The 22,575-nt window shown below is 41.8% G+C and overlaps 1 pseudogene; it reads right to left on the bottom strand.

Annotated features, from left to right (window-relative positions):
* Positions 1-12,288: 12,288 nt before the first annotated feature.
* On the bottom strand, positions 12,289-20,233 carry LOC136152728 (cyclin-Y-like protein 1 pseudogene; annotated as a pseudogene).
* Between the last annotated feature and the right edge of the window lie 2,342 nt (positions 20,234-22,575).

Genomic DNA, 22,575 nt, shown 5'->3' with positions numbered 1-22,575 from the left:
ATGAAAGCCTACAGAAATGTCTGATTTCCTGGCAAAAACACAAGCTATTAAAATAGACCCAAGAAGACAGAAAAAACAAAAACAGAATAATGATAATGTGCTTGGAGGTCAATACTGAAAAGATTCTAGGGCCCGATGGCCTCAGAGTTGGGCTTTAATCTACTTCTAAATGTCTGATAATTCCAGTGCTAAGTAATTTGGACCCTCGCTACTCAAAGTGTGTTCATGGACTGGTAGTATTAGTATCACCTGGGAGCTGGTTATAAATGGAAATTCAGCCACTCCTCCAAGCCACTGAAAAGTCTTTTATTTTTTTTTATTATTTTTTTAAATTTTATTTTATTAGTTGGAGGTGAAAAGTCTTTTAAAATGATGTTTTCAGTCAATGTAATTTTAACACCAAAATTTAAGAAAGAAAATATAGATTATTTTTAATTATTAATTATAATTATAGATTAATATCACTGATAATTTAGAGAGGACAATTATAGAAGACTTCTTGATACATTATATCAAAAGAATAAAAGACAATAATAAGCAATAAATAAAAGACAATAAATAAGTTATTCCACAACTGCATGAGTGGGTCAGTCTCTAAATCCATCACCATAATCTATTACACTGATAAACTAAGAGAAAACATCAGCAGATATTCTAACAACACTTGCTTAAGTTCAACAACCATTCAATCTGAATAAAAATTCTAAGCAGGTAGGTATAAAAGAAAATTATTTAAACAAGCAAAAGACTATTTATTTCAAACCAATAGCAAATATTACAAGAGAATGTGATAAGGTGGATGGATACTAGATAAATATACAGAAATCAAAAGGTCTTTTTCTGCTCTAATAAGAACCAGCAAAAAGTAAAAATAGGAACATATTTTTTTTCATATATAATAGTGGTGAAAACTATAAACTACTTAGGAATAATTCTAATAAGAAAGTAACAGAAAATACAGAGAAAAAATCTTACTGTCTTATTAAAACAAAAAAAATCTGAACAGCTGGAAAAGATTTCCATGTTTTTGGATGAGAAATCTTATAATAAAGTCAATTCTTTTAAAATTGATTTCATGCAGTACTATTAGAATGAAAACAATGGTTTTTTTTTCTTTCTTAGAATTAGATAAAATGATCTTGTAGTTCATTGGGGAAAATAAATGTCCAATATTAGGTTAAGAAAACTATGAAAAATGGAAATAGTATCTAAAGCTGAAGCTCCAGTACTTTGGCCACCTGATGTGAAGAGCCAACTCACTGGAAAAGACACTGATGCTAGGAAAGATTGAGGGCAGGAAGAGAAGGCAATGACAGAGGATGAGATGGTTGGATGGCATCACGGTCTCAATGGACATGAGCTTGAGGGAATTCCAGGAGACAGTGAAGGAGTTGCAGTCCATGGAATCGCAGAGTCAGACACGACTTAGCAACTGAACAACAACAACAGTTTTTGACGTTTTACTTAAGTGACATTTTTTGGGGTGCCCATGTAGAAATATCCAGCTGCTAATGTGAAAAAATGCATTTTTCATTCTCTGGTAGGACCAGAGAAGTGGGTCTGAGAACTTTCTCTTGATATCTTATGAATGACTGAGTCACCAAGGAAGAGGAAATGATATTCCCAGGAGTTATGGTTGGAGACCTGAAGTCAGTCCAGTGGTCACTCCAGTGCCACTTCCAGACCACGTCATTCTGGGTACACCATTCAATGGCTTTAATGAACCTTGTGTGTGTCCTCAGTTACATGCAGAGCTATTAATATTAACGCCTGCCCTCCACTCCACAGAACATCAACATGCTGTCTGAGTGGTTGTAAACCAGCAAGCACCATGCAAATTAAGGATGTGGGTGAAGATGGTGCTGCCTGAGACAGAGCACTGGGGTTCTGGCCTCACCCTTTCACCTGTCCACAGACACCCAACCATCCTTCAGAGCTCAGACCCAGTGGCCTTCCCTGATCTCCCCTTGGCCCAGTGCCCCCATCAGGAACTGCCATTGCAAGTCCACCTTTGTCCCTGTATTGATTTGATCCACACCTGTCTCTCTGGTCTCAGGGAGACCCCAAGGGGTCAGGCTCTACATCCATTTTACTTCCTCTTGGGAACACATTGCTGCCCCCTCTAGAAGTATTCTCTGAGTGAATAGAGGAGAAAACCAAGTGAGAAAGGTAGCAGGAAGGATAGAGCCAGAGGAGGAGGAGGAAACTCCCTCCAAAAAAAAAAAAAACACCCCACAGCTGGAGACAAGTTGTAGAGAACATTTTGGTAAAGGAGGCAGGGCAATGATGCCGTATGCTTTAAGAAGCAAAACTGAGAGGGGAATGCGAGAAATGCTGCTGCTGCTGCTAAGTCGCTTCAGTCGTGTCCGACTCTGTGCGACCCCATAGACGGCAGCCCACCAGGCCCCCCGTCCCTGGGATTCTCCAGGCAGGAACCCTGGAGTGGGTTGCATTTCCTTCTCCAATGGATGAAAGTGAAAAGGGAAAGTGAAGTCGCTCAGTCGTGTCCGACTCCTTGCGACCCCACGGACTGCAGCCCACCAGGCTCCTCCGCCCATGGGATTTTCCAGGCAAGAGTACTGGAGTGGGGTGCCATTGCCTTCTCCGGGAATGGGAGAAAGCCCTGGACTAACTGTAAATTGCTCTGGTTACAGTGTTGCTGCCACTGAAACAATTGTGTAAATATGAAAAGTGACAAAGCTGATGGATGCAAGTCTCTGGGTTTCTAAAGAAGGAAAATGTAAATACTGAAACTTTTCCTATTTCCGTTAGCTCTAGGTAACCGTGCTCTGTGAAGCAAGAAGACAAGTTCCTCTGCAAATTCAGCAGAGGAACTTGAATGGAGATGTTGAATGGTAACGGTGGAAAACCAGGTGTGTATATTCTACCCCACAGGTCTGTAGTTGTTGCTAGAGAAGTTTCCAGTTAAGCAACTTTTGTTCAAAACCCAAACACTGGTAATACTGTGTGACACACTTCAAAGGTGTTAAGAGAGTAGATCTTATATGTTTTCAGCACAGAAAAGAAGCTGTAATTGTGTGACGTGATGGAAGTGTTAGCTGCAGGTGGTAATCTTTGCCAATAGGTAAGTGTATCAGCTCAACAGTTTGCATACCTTACACTCACTCAATGTTATATGTCAGTGATATCCCAATAAGGCTGGGGAAAATCCCGTAAGTGTCATTGAAGGAGGAAACAGACAGAACAGGTTCCATCTTGAAAGCAGGACTCTATCTTGGGCCGGACTGTGGACTTTGAGCTGTGTGCCCTGTATCTATGGAAACGACATACAAACTGGAAAACCAGACCCCCCGGATGAAGGAGCCTCAGGACTTTGACTCTCCTTTGCCTAAAAGAACATGCCAATTATCTCTGTAACAGAACAAAGTCGTAAATCCCATTATGCTTATGGGGCATGACCACAGGCCTATTGATAAATGTCCACGGTTTAACTATCTAGGCTTATGACACATGAATCATGGGTTAACTTTGATTGTATCTCTCTTTTACCCTGTCCAGACTAGTTTCAAGGAATTTGGGGAGGTGGGTTTGAGCATGTACACTTAGGGTATATAAAGTTTTCACAAAAACTGGTCGGGGTCCTTGGCTAAGAGGAGACTCTGCCTTGGGCCCACCAGTGTAATAAACTGCACTCCATTATCTGCATTGTCCTTCTGAGTGAGTTTGTTTCCTGGAACTCATGGCTACAACATTATAGCTAATTTGGGTCCATGTATTTTGTGCATTTAATAACTTTCACACACTGTTTTATAATGTGGACCCTAATTTTTCTAAGCTACATTTTTGTCTGGGAATGTGAAATATTTGGATGATATTTTATTCCTATTTGACCCTACAGATCAATGCTTCTCTGAAGCTATAAGAATTCCAGAGGTGATAAGAACACCTAAGCTTTAAATACAATCTATCATAAAATAAAATGCAGTATCTTTATACCTTGGAGGTCTCACCCTTTTTCTTGAGTGTATGGTGGAGACTTCCAATGATTACATTTTTAAATATTGTGGTAAAAATTATGCATAACATAAAAATTATTGACTGTCGTGGTCCAGGCATGGGTTGGAAAAGAATTTTGACATGAGACAGAATGAGAGGGAAATAAAGTTTATTAGAGTGGGAGACGCTGTTAGAACAGTGGGCCAGCTCAAGAGAGAACCGACGTTGAACAGAGGTCCTTAGTGAACCCTTAGTGAACAGGGTCCACTTTTATAGCCATGGTACAAGGAGTAGGATAGGGGTCTTGTGGGTCATTTGCTGACTGGATGCGGCATGTATACTGGGTAGGGGGAAGAGTAAGGCAAATACCTTCTCCCTATGGTGTAGCAGGGGAGATAGGTTATACTGCTCAGGAGGACCTGAAATCCATTAATAGTTACAACATGGGGGAGGGAAGGATGATAAGGGTTTGGTTTTTCCATTCGTGCATTCCAAGACCCTCCTGGGTTTTATCTGCTCTTTTGTCCTTGGGTCACCACACTGATCATCTATTTTTAAGTGCACAGTTCAGTAAAACTAAATATACTCACATTTTTGTTCCACCAATCTCCAGAATTTTTCATCTTGCAAAACTGAAACTCTATATTCATTAAACAAAACCTCTCTATTTCCTTCCCCATCCCACCCCTGGCAACCACTCTGATGGTAACTTTTCTTATTGGGTCAGTTTCCTGGAAGTTCTGCCTGGGTGGGTGTCCTTACAACATCCCTGGGAAACCAGACTTGGTAGGTACCCATAGAAATGAGTGTGTCATTTGGTTAATCCAGAGGATTAGTGATTAGGTACAGTTCTATGCCAAGAGGAAACAAAATTCAGGGGTGGATTCATAGACACTAAAATCCAGACAGGGTTTGGACACCTGGAGAAGGGAATGGCAACCCACTCCAGTATCCTTGCCTGGAGAATCCCAAGAACAGAGGAGCCTGGTGGGCTATAGTCCATGGAGTTGCAAAGAGTAGGACACAACTGAACAATACAGGTAAAGCAATTTAATTCCCAGGCATTAGTCAAACGCCTGGTGCACGAAGGTTCAACAGTTGGAGGAAGTGTAGAGCTCATTCAGGCCAAGCAGTCATTCATTCAGTAAACAAGTATTGAATACAGTTAGGCCTGACATTGACCTAGAACTTGGCACTCAGTGAGCTCCCCGGCCTCAAGGAGCCTTCACTCAAGTAGTCAGGACAAGAGAAGGCAGACGGTGAATGTGTTCATTTGCTGACACTTCCATGAGTTCCCACATGGTATGGATATCCTCAGATAAACTGACTTTGGGTGGCAAAGATATAGATGGCCATATCTGCACTTTTTTTTTTTTTTTTTTTTGGCTGCATTGTGTCTTCCTTCTGGTGCGTTGGGCCTTTTGTTGCAGGTGCAGGCTTTCTCTAGTTGCAGAGCATGGGCTCTAGAACATGCAAGCTTAGTTGCTCTGTGGCATATGGGGTCTTAGTTCCCTGACCAGGGATCAAACCCAAGTGCTCGGCATTGGGAGGCGGACTCTCAAGCACTGGGCTACCAGGGAAGTTTCTGTAATTTTTAAGTTACTCAGTTTCTACCATCTTTTATAGCATCCACACTGATAAATTCACCACTTAACTGAATTTGGCTGATGTACTTGGAATGTCTACTAAGCACTTACAAGCCCATCATCATATTAGCTCCTTAGAAATGCCCCAGAGGAGGATGTTATTATTACCATCTTTATTTTGCAGATGAAAAAATGAAGTTCAGAAAGCCTGGGTGAATTTTCCAGAGTCACAAAACTAGAAAAGGTAGAGTCAAGATGGACTCAGTTGCTCTGAATAAACATGGGGCTCTCTTGATTTCTGCATATGTTAACCACAGCTAGAAAGTGGACAGTCAATCAGTCATGCATCTGTGCTCAGTTGCTCAGTTGCATCTGACTCTTGCAACCCCATGGACTGTAGCCAGCCAGGCTCCTTTATCCATGGGACTTTTCAGGCAAGAATGCTGGAGTGGGTTGCCATTACCTCCTACAGGAGATCTTCCCTGACCCAGGGATTGAACCTGCATCTCCTGAATTGGCAGGCAGATTCTTGATCATGGAGCCACCTGGGAAGCCCCAGTTGATTGGTCATCAACACACATATTTGTTGAGCACTTACTCTGCCAGGCATCTAAATCCCGTAGTAAATGAGATCCAAGTAAACCAGTCCTTTGTTAGCCAAAGTTGCACTGCAAGAAGACAGAAAATCACAGAAGATCACAAATGCATTGCAAACGGGTGCTTTGGGAGAATAAAACACAGGAACCCCACCTGGACTGGGGCGAGGTAGGGGGTGGAAGAATCATGGTAGGAAGGGAATCACAAACAAGTATTTTCCTTCTGAAAACAAAGCCTCAGGACCCAGCCCTTAATTTCTATTGCCTATGCAGCCAAACACATTCATGCTTGTTTTGCCTTGTGGGATGATTCAGTTACTGCACAGGTGGGTTAATTGAATTGTGGGTAGAAAGTTCAACCCCACCCAGACCAGTGAAGCTGGTTTGGGTTTTCACATCCTGTGAAATACACACTCTGAAAAATTTTGTTTAAGTACACTATTTTGGAGCAAAAATTAAAATTAGAGCCTGGGTGAGGAAGTAGCACCTGGCCCATCACCTACTCTACTTTAAGCAAGGGGAGAACCTCTCATCTTTGTGGGGATGAAAAGTGTTGTTTGACTTGATACAAATCTTGAAAAACAGACTCACTGCATTGCTCTCTTCCCCCCGAGTTGACACAATCATGGAAAAAGTTGGCAGGAAAATGCTTTCAAGACACAATTGCAAAAATTAACAGTAACATTTGAAAGAACTCACTTCTGCTTAAAAGAAAAAAAAAAAGAACATGTTTCTTCAGTTACTTGCATTCTTGTTGTAATTAACATTCAATTTAACACACTGTATTAACTTAACCACTGTCATTGGATGTTGCAAACTCTGAATACGCTAGACTCAACAAGATGAGTGGATCATTGCGTTGGTCCCTGGGTTATAAAGATGCACCAAAGACTTTATTCTTGCTGCTCTTCTATAGATTATAGTCTAAGACTACAGGAATCTTGCTTTCCGGGCTTTCTGGACCTGTCCCAATTTCAGATTATTCAGTTCCTGGTCACACCACAGCTCCTTGGAGACAAGGGACTCCCTTGTCTTATCTGTTGTTGTATATCTGTTTCCAATAGAGTGGTTGCATATTGTACAAGATCAATGGATTACTTGTATAGGAGAGGAAATATTTTCCTCTACCCTTCTAGGTTCTTGAGGCTGGTCTGTTAATGAAACTGACATAAGATAATTAACAGGAGAAAAACACAGCTAGTTATGTTTGTATGGGAGCCCCACGAAGATAATGAGATCCAAGGACAAGTTAGGTAATTATGGCCAAGGAATGGGATGGCCCTGGGACTTCAAAAAGAGGAGGTGATTTATGGAATGATAAGAAAGGCAAATATTCTTGTTATTAGGTGTTTGTCCTGCCATGCAGTTCAGATAAGAATTATCTCTTGGGCTTCCTGGTGGCTTCATGGTAAAAAAATCCACCTGCCAATGCAGTGAGTTTGATCCCTGGGTCAGGAAGATCTCCTGGAGAAGAAAATGGCAACCCACTCCAGTATTCTTGCTTGGGAAATCCCATGGACAGAGGAACCTGGGAAGCTACAGTTCATCACGTCACAAAAGAGTCGGACATGGGAAGCAACCTAGATGCCCATCAGCAGATGAATGGATAAGGAAGCTGTGGTACATATACACCATGGAATATTACTCAGCCATTAAAAAGAATTCATTTGAATCAGTTCTAATGAGATGGATGAAACTGGAGCCCATTATACAAAGTGAAGTAAGCCAGAAAGATAAAGAACATTACAGCATACTAACACATATATATGGAATTTAGAAAGATGGTAACGATAACCCTATATGCAAAACAGAAAAAGAGACACAGAAGTACAGAACAGACTTTTGAACTCTGTGGGAGAAGGTGAGGGTGGGATGTTTCGAAAGAACAGCATGTATATTATCTATGGTGAAACAGATCACCAGCCCAGGTGGGATGCATGAGACAAGTGCTTGGGCCTGGTGCACTGGGAGGACCCAGAGGAGTCGGGTGGAGAGGGAGGTGGGAGGGGGGATCGGTATGGGGAATACGTGTAACTCTATGGCTGATTCATGTCAATGTATGACAAAACCCACTGAAATGTTGTGAAGTAATTAGCCTCCAACTAATAAAAAAAAAAGAGTCGGACATGACTTTACAACTAAATGACAACAAGAATTCTGAATACAGAAAACACAGCTGGGGATTTACAGCTGACAAGCAGTCTGAGGAGGTCAGTAGTAAATGGAGAGGTAGTAAGAGAAGACATTATGGGTAGGGGGATTCTTGCTAAACTGACTTAATAAGATTCTTGCTGAAGACAGACCAGGGTGATGAGATGACTATGGGGGAGGGAGGGGAATGAGGAATTTGATCAGATATGAAGCTCAGGGAGGGATTCCCTGGTAGTCCAGTGGTTAAGATTCTGAGCCTCCAAAGCAAGGGGCACGGGTTCAATCCCTGGTCAGAGAACTAAAATCCCATATGCCACACAGTGCAGTCAAAAGCCATATATATATTAAGGGTGAAGAATTCTCTCTCAACGGACTTACCAAGATTCTTGCTGCATTGGACTCAGCAAGAACAGGACAGGGACAAGTTGAGATCTGATGGGGAAGATATCTCAGAGGAACCTGATTGAAGTTTGGTTAAGGAGAACTGAGTCTTCATCAGCTACTTGGGCTCTTGAACTAGAATAACTGGACCTGAATGCTCATTCTGTATCTTCTTGAACGATTTGCTCTGTCTCTCTCTGTGCCAGTTATACATTGGTGATGGTAATAATACCCACCTCATCAGGATACTGTGAGAGGTGATTAAATATACAAGGCACTCAGAACTGGCACCAGGTAAGTGCTCAATAAATGTTAGCTGCTGATGCTGGTGTTGCTTCTTCTTACCACTCTGATTAACTTCTTCGGTCGTAGAACCAACATTCAGAAAGCAGAGGAAGTGAAGTGTAGTCAAAGGCCTTGTTTGAGTCTCAGCAGGGCCATTCACCAAGGTTATCCAAGGGAACTTGCCTGGCCTATATTGAGTCTTTTGTTTCCTCATTTTTCATTGAGATCAATGAGTCATGCCCTCTCTCTGAAAGGTTCCTGCATGAGTCAATGGAGATGACCGGTATGAAGTTATAAAACTGTTCAGACGGAAGGAATTATAAAACGCACTTCTCTTACCCTTGCTCCACCTCCAAGCCCAGGCTGTTTCACAGGCTTCTCAGAAACCTCTCATCAGCATTCCCCACACCCACTTCCTTCAACCTTTGGACTTTGCTGGAATCTACCTTAATACTCACTTTCCTAGGCTTCACTCTCCTGTCCCACCCACACCTACCTGCTGCCCACGTGTCCCTATCAGTCACAACCCAATCTAGACATCAGGTTATGCTGAGCCTGTCCGCTTACATTTCTTTAAAATTTTGAGGAACTCTGACTAAAGGAGTCCCAGTACATTGCCAGATAAAATACAGGGTCCCAGGACTTCCCTGGCGATCCAGTAGATATGAATCTGCCTTTTAATGCAGGGGACATGGGTTTGATCCCTGGTCTGGGAACTAGGGGCTTCCCTGATAGCTCAGTTGGTAAAGAACCCACCTGCAATGCAGGTGACCCCGGTTCGATTCCTGGGTCAGGAAGATATCCTGGAGAAGGGATAGGCTACCCACTCCAGTATTCCTGGGCCTTTGTGGCTTGGCTGGCAAAGAATCTGCCTGTAGTGTGGGAGACCTGGGTTCAATCCCTGGGTTGGGAAGATCCCCTGGAGAAGGGAAAGGCTACCCACTCCAGCATTCTGGCTTTGAGAATTCCATGGACTATATAGTCCATGGGGTTGCAAAGAGTCGGACACGACTGAGCAACTTGCCCTTCACTTCACTGGGAACTAAGATCCCACATGCGGTGGGGTAACTAAGCCTGTATGCTGCAACAAGAGAAGCCTTCGTTCTGCAACCACTGAACCCATGTGCTCTGGAGCCCCCGGTGTGCCATAACTTGAGAAGCCCATGTACTGCAATGAAGAGCCCCCTGCAGCAATGAAGACCCAGCACAGACCAAAAAATAAAAACAAAAAGTGAGAAGAATAAAACAAATACAGGGTCCCTAGTTAAGTCTGAATTTCGGATAAACAATGAATGCATTTTTAGTATAAGTGTGTCCCAAATATTGCATGAGACATACTTACACTAAAAATTATTTTTTGTTTATCTGAAATTCAAATTTAACTAGGTGTCCTGTATTTTTATTTGCTAAATCTACCAACTCTACACCCCTTCAAAAGGGGAACAGGTAAAAATATATAGGAGGAAATGGGACTGGGAGGGCAAGTGAGAACGGAGTGAGATAACTGTGTGAAAATACCATAAAATACTACTTTCCACATTTCACAAGATCTCAGGCCCTTAGGTCTGTGCTGTGCTTAGTCATTCAGTCAGGCCAGACTCTTTGCAATTGCGACTCTATGGACGGTAGCCCGCCAGACTCCTCTGTCCATGGGGATTCTCCAGGCACAGATACTGGAGTGGGTTGCCATGCACTCCTCCAGGGAATCTTCCCAACCCAGGGATCGAACCCAGGTCTCCCACATTGCAGGCAGATTCTTTACCGTCTGAGCCACCAGGGAAGCCCAAGAATACTGGAGTAGGTAACCTATCCCTTCTTCAGGAGATCTTTCCGGCCCAGGAATCAAACTGTGATCTCCTGCATTGCAGTCAGATTCTTTACCAGCTGAGCTATCAGAGATGCCTCTTTTAGGTCAACCACGGTGCATATTTTCCTGAGTTACTCCAAGGAAAAAGATAGTGAGAACATGAACTCTTTCTTTTACCTTGCCCAGAGTGTTCTTTCTAGACAAAGATTTGATCCCTTCCCTACTTCTTTTTTTGTTGTTGTTGTTTGTTTGTTTGCTTTTAATTAAAATAGAGTTTATTAGCTTTTCTTTTAATATAAACATGAGGAAGAAAAACCACACAAGTTGGAGCATTCTTTTCAAAATAAAACTGCAATCGATATTTGAATCTCCAAGCTCCATAAACAGCATTTTTTGAGGTGGTAGACTGTAATATTTTATATCCATTATTTATCATTTATGTCTCTGCCCTTTAAAAATGATGGAACCTGTGGCACTCAATATAATGTGAAGCCTTGCTATAAAGAGAGAAAATATTTCTGGCCCTGAAATGCTTTGTTTACAGGCAAAATTCCTAGGATTATGTTTGAGAAGGTAGGAGAAAGATTTTACATAGTTGAGAACTTTTTTTTTTTAATGTTTCAAGTTTAGGTGACATCATTACCAATTTCCTAAAAGACTGATTACTGGACCTTCCTGTCTTTTAATGGGCTTCCTGGTGGCTAAGGGGTACCCTGTGTTTTTTTGTTTGTTTGTTTGTTTGTTTGTTTTTTTGACAGTGAGACAGATGGAAATTTATTACAAAGATTTCAACAAACACTTTAAGACTAGTAGATGGAACTGAAAACAGTATTGTTTTTCAGAAAGCCAAGGCATCTGGATCCACGTCTTAATGAAATTTTTTTTTTCTTTCTCCCCAGCTACAATAGCCATAAGAACTCAGCATTAAAATAAACTTACCTTAGAATCACACATTGTTTTTACTGTGAAGTGTTAAAACTAGGAGTTTCAAAAATAATGAAGCATTTTTAATAATATGGCTCTTACTAAACTTTTCAGAAAGAGTAAAGGATTTTCTCTTTTTTAACCACAATACACACAAAAAGTATTTTAAAACATTTTCACCTCATCTTTTTTCTCATCTATTTTTTGTCTTACGTGTATTAGTATAGTACACAATGTGTAAATCAATCACCCAACTACACTATGTAGAGCACTGACCCAGCATTTGTACATACGTATATATTTTTAAATTGTGTACTATACTAATACCCTGTGTTTTAAAAAGCCTGAGGTAAGAGTTCCTAAGATTTATCTTTCCTCAAGTAACAACTTGAAGTGACACACCTACAGCCAGGTTAACATGCAGAACAGAAAAGCTGTTTCATGTCGCTTACTTTCCTGTCACCACTAGTAGGGTCCAGTTCCTTTCAGTTTATTACCGAGAACTAATGCTATTGTTCGTAATTCCTTTACCAAACCTAGAAAAAAGAAACTTCCGTGCTCAAGCAGATCAACAGCCCAGCCAGGCAAAGGACTATTTTAAAAAGAGGAGGCCAGGTCTATAAAGATCCAAGATATCCTCCTGAAGTCTTTGTGCAATTTGAAACTGTGATACTTGTAGAAATATAAATGCTACAAACTTACAAAACACCACCTGAGAGTTTACTTGAATTTCCTCCAAACTCACCTAGCCCTGCAAATTTTAAACATTAAGCTCTTAATTTTAATCCTTTGCCTCAGCCTATTGTTTGCCATCTTCAAGAGGGACTGAAACAAAAAATTCAAATTAAAAGCTCAACATCCAAGATTTACAAAACTAAATGAGTTTAGAAGAAACTCAAGCAAACCCCCAAGTGGCATCCTGCGTCTGTAGCATTCATACTTCTGCGGCAGTGTCCTGGAGTGTCCAAGCACACTGTATTAAAGCTTAAAATTGCACCAAGGCTTTTGGGACACCTTCTATTTCACTATCTGCTTATTCCTGGACTAACAGGTTGGCTGGAATTACGAAAATAGCCTTTAATACAAGTATTTAACAAAGAGGAAAATCATCAGAAAATGAGAAGCACCATTAGAATTAACAAGAAACGCAGCACGGACCCAAGAGAAGTAGGTAACAGCATGCTTTCTCTGCTTATGATCCCAAACATGCTAAAATGCTAGTAAGCAGTGCTTGCAAAACACTGAATGACAGGTGTTATTCAGCAGCTTTTTGGGTTAAACTGATTACCAAAAATGACTAGCAGCTTCAATGAAATAGGGAGGAAGAATCCTTCAAAACCTAACAATGCTACAACAGGCTGTTCCTAAGTGACTTTATGAGTTGTTAGGAGTCCCATGTTTGAATGGTAATACTGCATTGATTCTAAAGGAATATGCAGCAATATGGGTGAGAAAAATAGGAAAAAGTAAAAGTTATATAGTTAGTGTCTTTAAAGTCTAAAAATTTAAACTATTAAAAAACCTCACTTAGTTCACAGTTATCGGCCTACACAGTAAGCAAATATCTGTGGGTGGGTTGGGAACTTTTAGCTTTGGAGTGGTTTTTGTAACTCTGTTTACATTAAAAAGGACAGAAGAGTGTGTTGCCTTGACAAGGTCCAGTTTTTTCCTATGACTATAACCTTTGCTGTCTGCAAGTCTCTTGAATTTAGTGTCTTTCTTCTAGGTGAAAATACTAACTTTGCTGGTTTCTGAGCAGGAGAGGTGGTATTTCTCCAGTCCTTGTTACAAGGGGTTCATGATGCTACAACCCCTCACCTCTCTCTGTTCATGAGAGGATGGCATTGGAGCGCTGAATACCAATGAAATTATCAGCGCTGAAAGACCTTCTCACAGCAACTCTGCCCAAGTCTTTGTATTCGTCTTCACACAGTCTGGAGATGGCCTCTAGGCTCTGTGCTCTTTCTTTGCTAAGAGGAGCAATTAGAAAACTCAGGTTATTGTCACCTGCTAAGGAGCAAAGGTCAAAGTAGTATTTGGCATAAACACTGGCGGGAACATGAATATTAAACTGAAGGAGCTCCAGAAAGTGCCTTTGCATCTCATTCCAAAGTCACTATTGCACATTCAGCAGTCAGCTGGGCGGCACTGAAAAGAGCATGAACAAATCTGTAAATGAATTTGTGTTCAGGATCATGCTTAAAGTACTCCTCCGGAACCCTTTCTCGTGTGAGTGGATGTGATCTCTCATCAAAAATGTCCAAGGACCTGTTGGCATCTCTGTTCTTTATGTGGTAATATATTGCTGAGATCACACATTTTATTGTGGTTCTAAGATTAGGCTGGCTGACTGTGCTGATCTAGAAATATGGCTGGGCATGAGCTATACTTTTTAGTAAGCTGCCCTGGAGATACCGTCCGTTTGAGATTTGCTCAGGAAAATTGTGCTTGCCCTTGGGTGGTCAGAAGGGTTTGATTCCAAAGCTAAGTCTTCGGGCATCTCCCGGTCGCTGATGTGCTGCAGGTTGGTGGCCTTCACCCGCTCGGAAATCCAACTCGGTGGGTCCACGGCAGCCGGCGCCGGTGCTACAGCCACCGCGTCTCCGGCCGCCGCCTGGTAGACCTCAGACTCCTAGTCTGGCTCTGCCGGCCCCGCGCGCCGGCCCAACTTGGGGCTGGCATTGGGGCACACGCAACAGGTCAGCGTGTTCCCCACGGGGCGCCTCCACTCCTCGCCGCCGTCGCCTCCGCTCGGCCCGGACTCCGCCAAGCTCAGAGGCCGCCCCCTCCCCCAACAATGGCACGGCGGGCACCGGCAGACCCGGGCTATGCCGGGGCTGCGCCGCAGATGTAGACGCGGCCTCGCCTGCCTCTCTCCTGTCCGCCCCGCCGCCGGGCCGGGGCCGGCCGCACCCCCGCTGTCTCGCCGCCGCCGCCTCCCCGGAGTCAACTAGTCTGTGCCTTCCCTACTTTAATCATTGATTTTGTAGGGATCTGCAAACTCTGACCCAGGCAAAATCCAGCTGCCTTCTTGTTTTCGTAAATTAGGTTTCTGAAATACAACCACGTTCATTCATTTTCATTTGGACTGTGTCTGTTTTCGTGCTTCCATAGCAGAGTTGAGTAGCTGCAGCAGAGATTGTCTGGTCTGCAGAGTCTAAAATGTTTACTCTCTGGCATTTTATTAAATTAAAAAAAATTCTTCCTCCTCATTTTCTCCTGGTAAAATCCTGCCCTAATGTGAGATTTCTCTCTATTTACACCCTATAATACCTGCTTCTCTGTGCTCCCATAGTATTTACCCATTGCAGCACATTTTTAAAAAACCTCTTGCAATTACAGGTTTGGTATCTATCTCTTCTACTGGCAGTGGTTTTCTTGGGTTCCAGGAATCATATTTTGTTTTTCTTTGTAGCTTTCTGAGAGCCTAGTACAGGGAAATACATACTAGGCATCTGTTGAATAAATAAGAGAGAGAAGAGTCTGGGTGTTAGACACAAAAAGACCTATTTTGAGATCCAGTCTCTTTCTTTTACTATTACTTATTCAGCATTGATGGAGCAAATTACTAAACCTTTATGAGCTTCAGTTCTCTTAGCTATAAAATGGGGATAATAATACCTAGTGAAATATCAGTGAAGAGTTGACTCTTCGCTGGAAAAGACCCTGATGCTGGGAGGGATTGGGAGCAGGAGGAGAAGGGGACGACAGAGGATGAGATGGTTGGATGGCATCACCGGCTTGATGGGCATGAGTATGAGTAAACTCCAGGAGTTGGTGATGGACAGGGAGGCCTGGCGTGCTGCGATTCATGGGGTTGCAAAGAGTTAGACACGACTGAGCGACTGAACTGAACTGAATGCATATAAAGTACATGGTGTATTATTCACTCTTTCTCTCATCCTGTTTGAGTGAGAGGAGAGAAGAGAGAATAAAGGTGAGCAGTGATTTCTAAAGAAGAGGTGGATAGAGGAAGTGATAAGGATACCAGATGGATAATTTACCAGCATCAGAAACCACTGAAGACTGACTTGTTTGATGTGCCTCTCTCCAGACCATCTCTCTGCCTGTGGTTGATTCTCTCTGAGCGTGGGAACAAGATTAGGTACTAACACAGATGTGTTGGGCTCTAGGAATAGGCACTGTACCACAAACCAAAGATTTGTCTGGACAGAGCCAGAAATACACACATAATGTCAAGATGCTCAACAAACCACATGGTCTCCATAGCTGGTTCTGATGACCCTTCCCCAGACTGCAGGCATCTCAATGCCTGAGTCTTCCAAGTCCATGCCATGTGTAAGCAGAGCTCTGCCTTGCCTTGTTCCTAATCTCGCTTAGATAGAAAACTTCCCCCGTAAAACTAGGAAGTCAGCCCTGAACCAATGGGTCAAAGAGTAAATCACAAGAGAAATTAGGAAATATATTGAGACAAATGAAAACAAAAGCACAGCATTGCAAAATTTATGGGATGCAGCAAACACCACTAAGAGGGAAATGCTTGTATGTTAAAACTGAAGTGAAAGTGAAAGTCACTCAGTCATGTCCGACTCTTTGCAACCCTATGGCCTATACAGTTCATGGAATTCTCCAGGCCAGAATACTGGAGTGAATAGCCTTTCCCTTCTCCAGCGGATCGTCCCAACCCAGGGATCAAACCCAGGTCTCCCGCATTGCCGGAGGATTCTTTACCAGCAGAGCCACAAGGGAAACCCAAGATTACTGGAGTGGGTAGCCTATCCCTTCTCCAGCGGATCTTCCTGACCCAGGGATCAAACCCAGGTCTCCCACATTGCTGGTGGATTCTTTACCAGCTGAGCCATAAGGGAAGACCAAGAATACTGGAGTGGGTAGAAAAATCTCAAATCCAAATTCATCTTGTGAGTTTAGAATTACACAGATGCCAAAATTAAACAAAGACACTAAAAGAAAAAAAATTACAGACTGATATCTCTGATGAATATTGAGGTAAGAATTCTCAGCAACATGCCAGCAAACTGAATTAAACAACACATTGAAAAGATTATACACCATGTCTAAGTGGGATTTATCTCTGGAATGCAAGGATAGTTAAACATACAAAAATCAGTCAATCCAATACACTATATTAACAGAATGAAGGAAAAACTCACAAGATTACCTCAACTGATGCAGGAAAAGTATTTGACGAAATCCAATACCTTTTTGGGAGAAGGAAAAGGCAACCCACTCCAGTACTCTTGCCAGGAGAATCCTATGGATGGAGGAGCCTGATGGGCTACAGTCCATGCGGTTGCGTAGAGTCAGACACGACTTCACTTTCACTTTCACTTTTCACTTTCATGCATTGGAGAAGGAAATGGCGGCTCCAGTGTTCTTGCCTGGAGAATCCCAGGGACGGGGGAGCCTGGTGGGCTGCCGTCTGTGGGGTCGCACAGAGTCGGACACGACTGAAGCAACTTAGCAGCAGCAGCAGCAGCAATACCCTTTCATGAACTCAACAAATCAGCATTAGAAGGAAATTACCTGAACATAATAAAGGTTATATGTGAAAAGTCCATAGCTAATATCACACTCCAATGGTGAAAAACTGAAAGCCTTCCCTCTAAAATCAGGAACAAGGCAAAAATGTCCATTCTAACCATTTCTATTTAAAACAATACTGGATGTCCTAGCCAGACAATTAAGCAAGATAAAGAAATAAAAGGCATTCAAATTGGAAAGGAAGAAATAAAATATTTCTATTCACAAATGACATTATCTTACATGTAGAAAACTCTAAAGATGCCAACGGGGAGGGGATATATGTATACATATATTCACTTCACTGTGAATGTGAAGTGAATCATTTCCTGTACAGTGGAAACTAACACAGCATTGTAAAGCAACTAATATTCCAATAAAAAAAATCAACAGAATTGTGGGAAACACACAAATATCAGTTGCATTTCTATACACTAACAATGAACAATCTGAAAATGAAACTTAAAAAGGAATTCCACTTAAATATTAATAGCATCAAAAATATTAAAATTCTTGGAAATAAATTTAACTAAGGAGTCAAAATTTAACTAAGGCTCCAAAATTGCCACTGATGGTGACTGCAGGCATGAAATTAAAAGACGATTGCTCCCTGAAAGAAAAACTGTGACAAACCTAGACAGCATATTAAAAAGCAAAGACATTACTTTGCCAACAAAAGTCCATCTAGTCAAAGCTATGGTTTTTCCAGTAGTCATGTATGGAGGTGAGAGCTGAAACATAAAGAAGGCTGAACTCTAAAGAATTGATGCTTTTGAACTGTGGTGTTGGCCAAGACTCTTGAGAGTCCCTTGGACTGCAAAGAGATCAAACCAGTCCATCCTAAAGAAAATCAATTCTGAATATTCATTGGAAGGATTGATGCTGAAGCTGAAGCTCCTATCTTTGGCCACCTGATGTGAAGAACCAACTCATTGGAAAAGACCCTGATGCTGGGCAAGATTGAAGGCAGGAGGAGAAGGGGATAACAGGATGAGATGGTTGGATTGCATCACCGACTCGATGCACATGAGTTTCAGCAAGCTCTGGGAGTTGGTGAAGGACAGGGAAGCTGGCATGCTATAGCCCATGGGGTCACAAAGAGTCAGACAGGATTGAGTGATTGAACTGAACTGAACTGAACTGAAGGAATCAAAAAACATGCACTGTAAACTACAAAACATTGTGAAACAAACTTAAAAATACATAAGTAAATAAAAAGATTTCTCATGTTCTTAGATTGGAAGACTTAACATTGTTAAAACTGAACACTGCCCAAATTAACCCACAGATTTAATGTAATCCTCATCAAAATCACAATGGTAGAAATAGAAAGTCCATCCTAAAATTCGTATGGAATCTCAAAGCACCTTGTATTAAAAAAAAATCTTGAGAAAGAAAAATAAACCTGTAGGCCTTACACTTTCTGATTTCAAAATATATTACAAAGCTATATTAAACAAAATCATATAGTACTGGCATAAAAATAGACATGTAGACCAGTGGAACAGAATATACAGCCCAGAAATAAACCATCATATGTAATATATGGTCAAATTATCTTCAAAACCACAAAGGGAAAAGGAGAGTCTCTTCAGTAAGTGATGCTGAGAAAACTGGATATCCACAGGCACAAAAATGAAATAGAACACTAACATTATGCCATATACAAAAAGTAACTCAAAGTGAATTAAAAACCTAGATATAAGACTTAAAGCTATAAATATCCTAGAAGAAAACCTGTCATACATTATGATATTGTATTTCAGAATGATTTCCTGGTATGATGCCAAAAGCACAGGCAACAAAAGTAAAAATAGACAAATGCAAATACATCAAGTGTTAAAACGTCTGTTCAGTTCTGTTCAGCAGAGACAACAATCAGCAGAATAAAAGGCAACATACAGGATTGGGAGAAAATATTTGCAAATCATATATCTGATAAGGGGTTAATATTGAGAATATCAAGGACTCAACAACAGCAACAAATCCCCCAAAAACCCAATTCAAAAATGGGCAAAGGACTTGAATAGACATTTCTCCAAAGAAGATGTACAGATAGCCAACAAGTGTATGAAAAGAATTCAAGATTACTAACCATCATGGAAATGCAAATATAAACCACAATGAGATATCACCTCACACCTATTAGGATGGCCACTATCAAAAGGAAAAAAAAAGAAAGGAAATAACAAGTGCTGTCCAGGATGTAGAGAAATTGGAATCCTTGTATATTGTTGATGGGAATCTAAAATGGTCCAGCCACAATGGAAACCAGTATGGAAGTTCCTCAAAAAATTAAAAAAACAATTACTATGTAACAGCAATTCTACTTCTGAGTGTGTATATATATATATATATATATATATATATATACTGAATGAGATGCTGTACTAGGATTTGAGTGGAGAATATGAAATCCAGTTTCAGACTCAGGGGAGACTGTCAGACACAGGGAAGTACAAAGAAATAGAGGTAACTTGCAGCACTGTGGCTCTTCCCGTCCTCTTCTGAGCAGCGGGGCAATGATGCCCGGCTCACAGAGTTGCTCTGGAGACAGAAGTGAAATAAAAGGTGTGTGAGTGTTTTTCATTTTTGTAACCGTTTATTCACTGTTTACTTTGAGGGCGAGTGCTTGCATCTTGGTTCCATAAAGCGCCAAAGCAGAAGTTCTTAATCCTAGGCATTACCATTACCTGGGAAGTTTTTTTACATTTTTTTCTTTTTATTGTTTTTTTTTTTTTTTATGGGAGTATAATTGCTTTATGATGTTGCTTTAGTTCCTGCTGAACAACAAAGTGAATCAGAGATACGTATGCGTATGTTCCCTCCTTCTTGAGCCTCCCTCCCACCACCACCCCCACTCCCCTATCCCACCCCTCAAATCATCACAGAGAGGCAAGCTGAGCTCCGTGCGCTAGACACCAGCTGCCTATTAGCAATCTGGTTCACACATGGCAGTGCCTATGTGTCAAAGCTGCTCTCTCAATTCGTCCCACACTCTCCTTCCCACACTGCGTCCACATATCCATTCTCGACATCTGCATCGCTATTCCTGGGGAATTTATTTTTAAACATCCCTATTGACTTACCCTTCACCGGGGTTCTCATTCCGTTGGTCTGGGGAGTGGCTCGAACATGGGCCCTTGTTTCAAAGTTCTCTGGTTTTTCAGCCAACAGCCAACTGACACGCTATTGTGCCATGAAATACACAGAAGGAGATGCTGAGTTCAAACCGGTATGATGGGAGAGGCTCACAGAGTCGGTCATGTCTGTGCTGGACCTTCCGAGGCTGTGTGAGATTGGATCGTCTTTGGAGTAGTTATGTACACATGAAATAAAATTCAGAAGTTTAAAAGGATCTCTTTTGACAGGCTTATCTTCCTTTTTCTCCTGGGCCCCTCCCCTCTCCTCCTCTCGGGGGCAAATACTCTTAGCAGTTCTTGTTTATACCACCAGGGATATTCCACACAGTTGTCAATAAGGAACTTGTCGGTTTGGTAAGTGGGAAGGAGAAGAGAGGTGTAGGTGTCTTTTTCTTTTTCTTTTTTTTGGTTTAGCCACACGGCATACAAGATCTAAGTTCCCCGACCAGGGACTGAACCTACACCCCTTGTATTGGAAGCATGAAGTCTTAACCACTGGACTCTAGGGAAGTCCAGGTGTCATCTTCTTTACACACAGGTTTTCCCCCTGGCACAGAATAGCATCTATGTGTAGCTTGATTGAGGAAGATTATCTAAAAAAATAACAGAAAGGTGATTTTTCAGAATGATTTTCTTTTCTTTTCTTTCTTTTTTTTTTTGAGGAGTGGACAGTGTTCTTTCTTCCTGTCACAGTACATTCTGAGAAGTTTGGTTTTTTAAATCACACTTTTTATTTAGAGATAATTGTTGATTCACATCAGTTGTAGGAAATAATACAGAGAGATCCCATGTACCCTTTGCCTGAGTGGTTTAATTTTAATTCCAGTACTAATCAAGGTACTTCAAATCCAGTTTTTTTATGGTTTTGAAAAAATTGTACCCAGGAAATGAGGGCGAGCTTGCAGCGGAGGGTGGTGAGCAGAGAGGAACAAAGTATTTTCAGTTTGCCCTCTTGGTTGCTGAGAAATAGAAACTTAACATCTAAATGTGCTTTCTCCTCCGTGGTGACTCACACCCCTTCTCGATCAGAGTGAACGCTGGTGAATCAGGGCCACACCAGGTGAGAACACCAGCTGGAACAGAGACTCCCTTAGTGCAGTCCAGCAACTTCTAGACCAGGTTCTCCAGGTTGGAACTTGCAAGAGCACTGGGACTGCTTCTTTCAAAGCTCACCTTTCCGGTTTTCAGACTCCCAAGAGTGAATACATGGAGAACCATTCCTGACTTTCTCTTGGGTTTCCAATATCCTCTGTTAAAAGACTTTTACAAACAGATGACATGATAACAGTGTCACTGCGATCCCTTCCTGGCCTCTTCCTCTCTGAACTGCAATGGCAGGGAGGAACAGCTGGTTGGCAAAATTGTGGGTGCCAAGTTGTTTCAGTCGTGTCTGATTCTTTGAGACCCCATAGACTGTAGCCCGCCAGGCTCCTCTGTCCATGGGATTCTCCAGGCAAGGATACTGGAGTGGGTTGGAAAGACTGATCTTCCCTCAATTCTCCTTCCACTATTTACCCACATCATGCATAGCAGGAGTTCTACTGATTGAAAATGCAAATTGTCAGGCTTGAGATTCTGTCAGCAAGAAGCTTCTGATTTATACATCCCCACTAAATGGAAGAGGTAGGCCCAGCATTTAGTTCTTACACTGATGTCATTTGTATTCACACTTCTGGGTGAAATAATACTTTGTTTCATTAATACATGGCTTTCTTGGTGCAGGAGCAGGTACAGACATTGGTCTTCATCACATATGTTTCTTAAGATATTTAAAGACTAAAACAGGGGGAAAGAGTGGATTACAATCATTAATAAACATGACCTGGGGCTTTGTAATTATGTGAAATAGAAGACTATGCATGTGTGTGAGATTTAGACACATTGTTTTCTATACTGATAATAGCTATCATTTACTGGATCTTCAGTTCAGTCAGTTCAGTTCAGTCGCTCAGTCGTGTCCAACTCTTTGTGACCCCATGAATCGCAGCACACCAGGCCTCCCTGTCCATCACCAACTCCTGGAGTTTACTCAAACTCATGCCCATCGAGTCGGTGATGCCATCCAGCCATCTCATCCTCTGTCATCCCCTTCTACTCCTGCCCTCAATCTTTCCCAGCATCAGGGTCTTTTCAAATGAGTCAGCTCTTCGCATCAGGTGGCCAAAGTATTGGAGTTTCAGCTTCAGCATCAATCTTTCCAATGAACACCCAGGATTCATCTCCTTTAGGATGGACTGGTTGGC

The sequence above is a fragment of the Muntiacus reevesi genome, chromosome 22, assembly GCF_963930625.1.
Source record: "Muntiacus reevesi chromosome 22, mMunRee1.1, whole genome shotgun sequence".
NCBI lineage: Eukaryota > Metazoa > Chordata > Mammalia > Artiodactyla > Cervidae > Muntiacus > Muntiacus reevesi.
The sequence above is the reverse complement of the archived record's forward strand: the minus strand, read 5'-3'. Positions and strand labels throughout refer to the sequence as shown.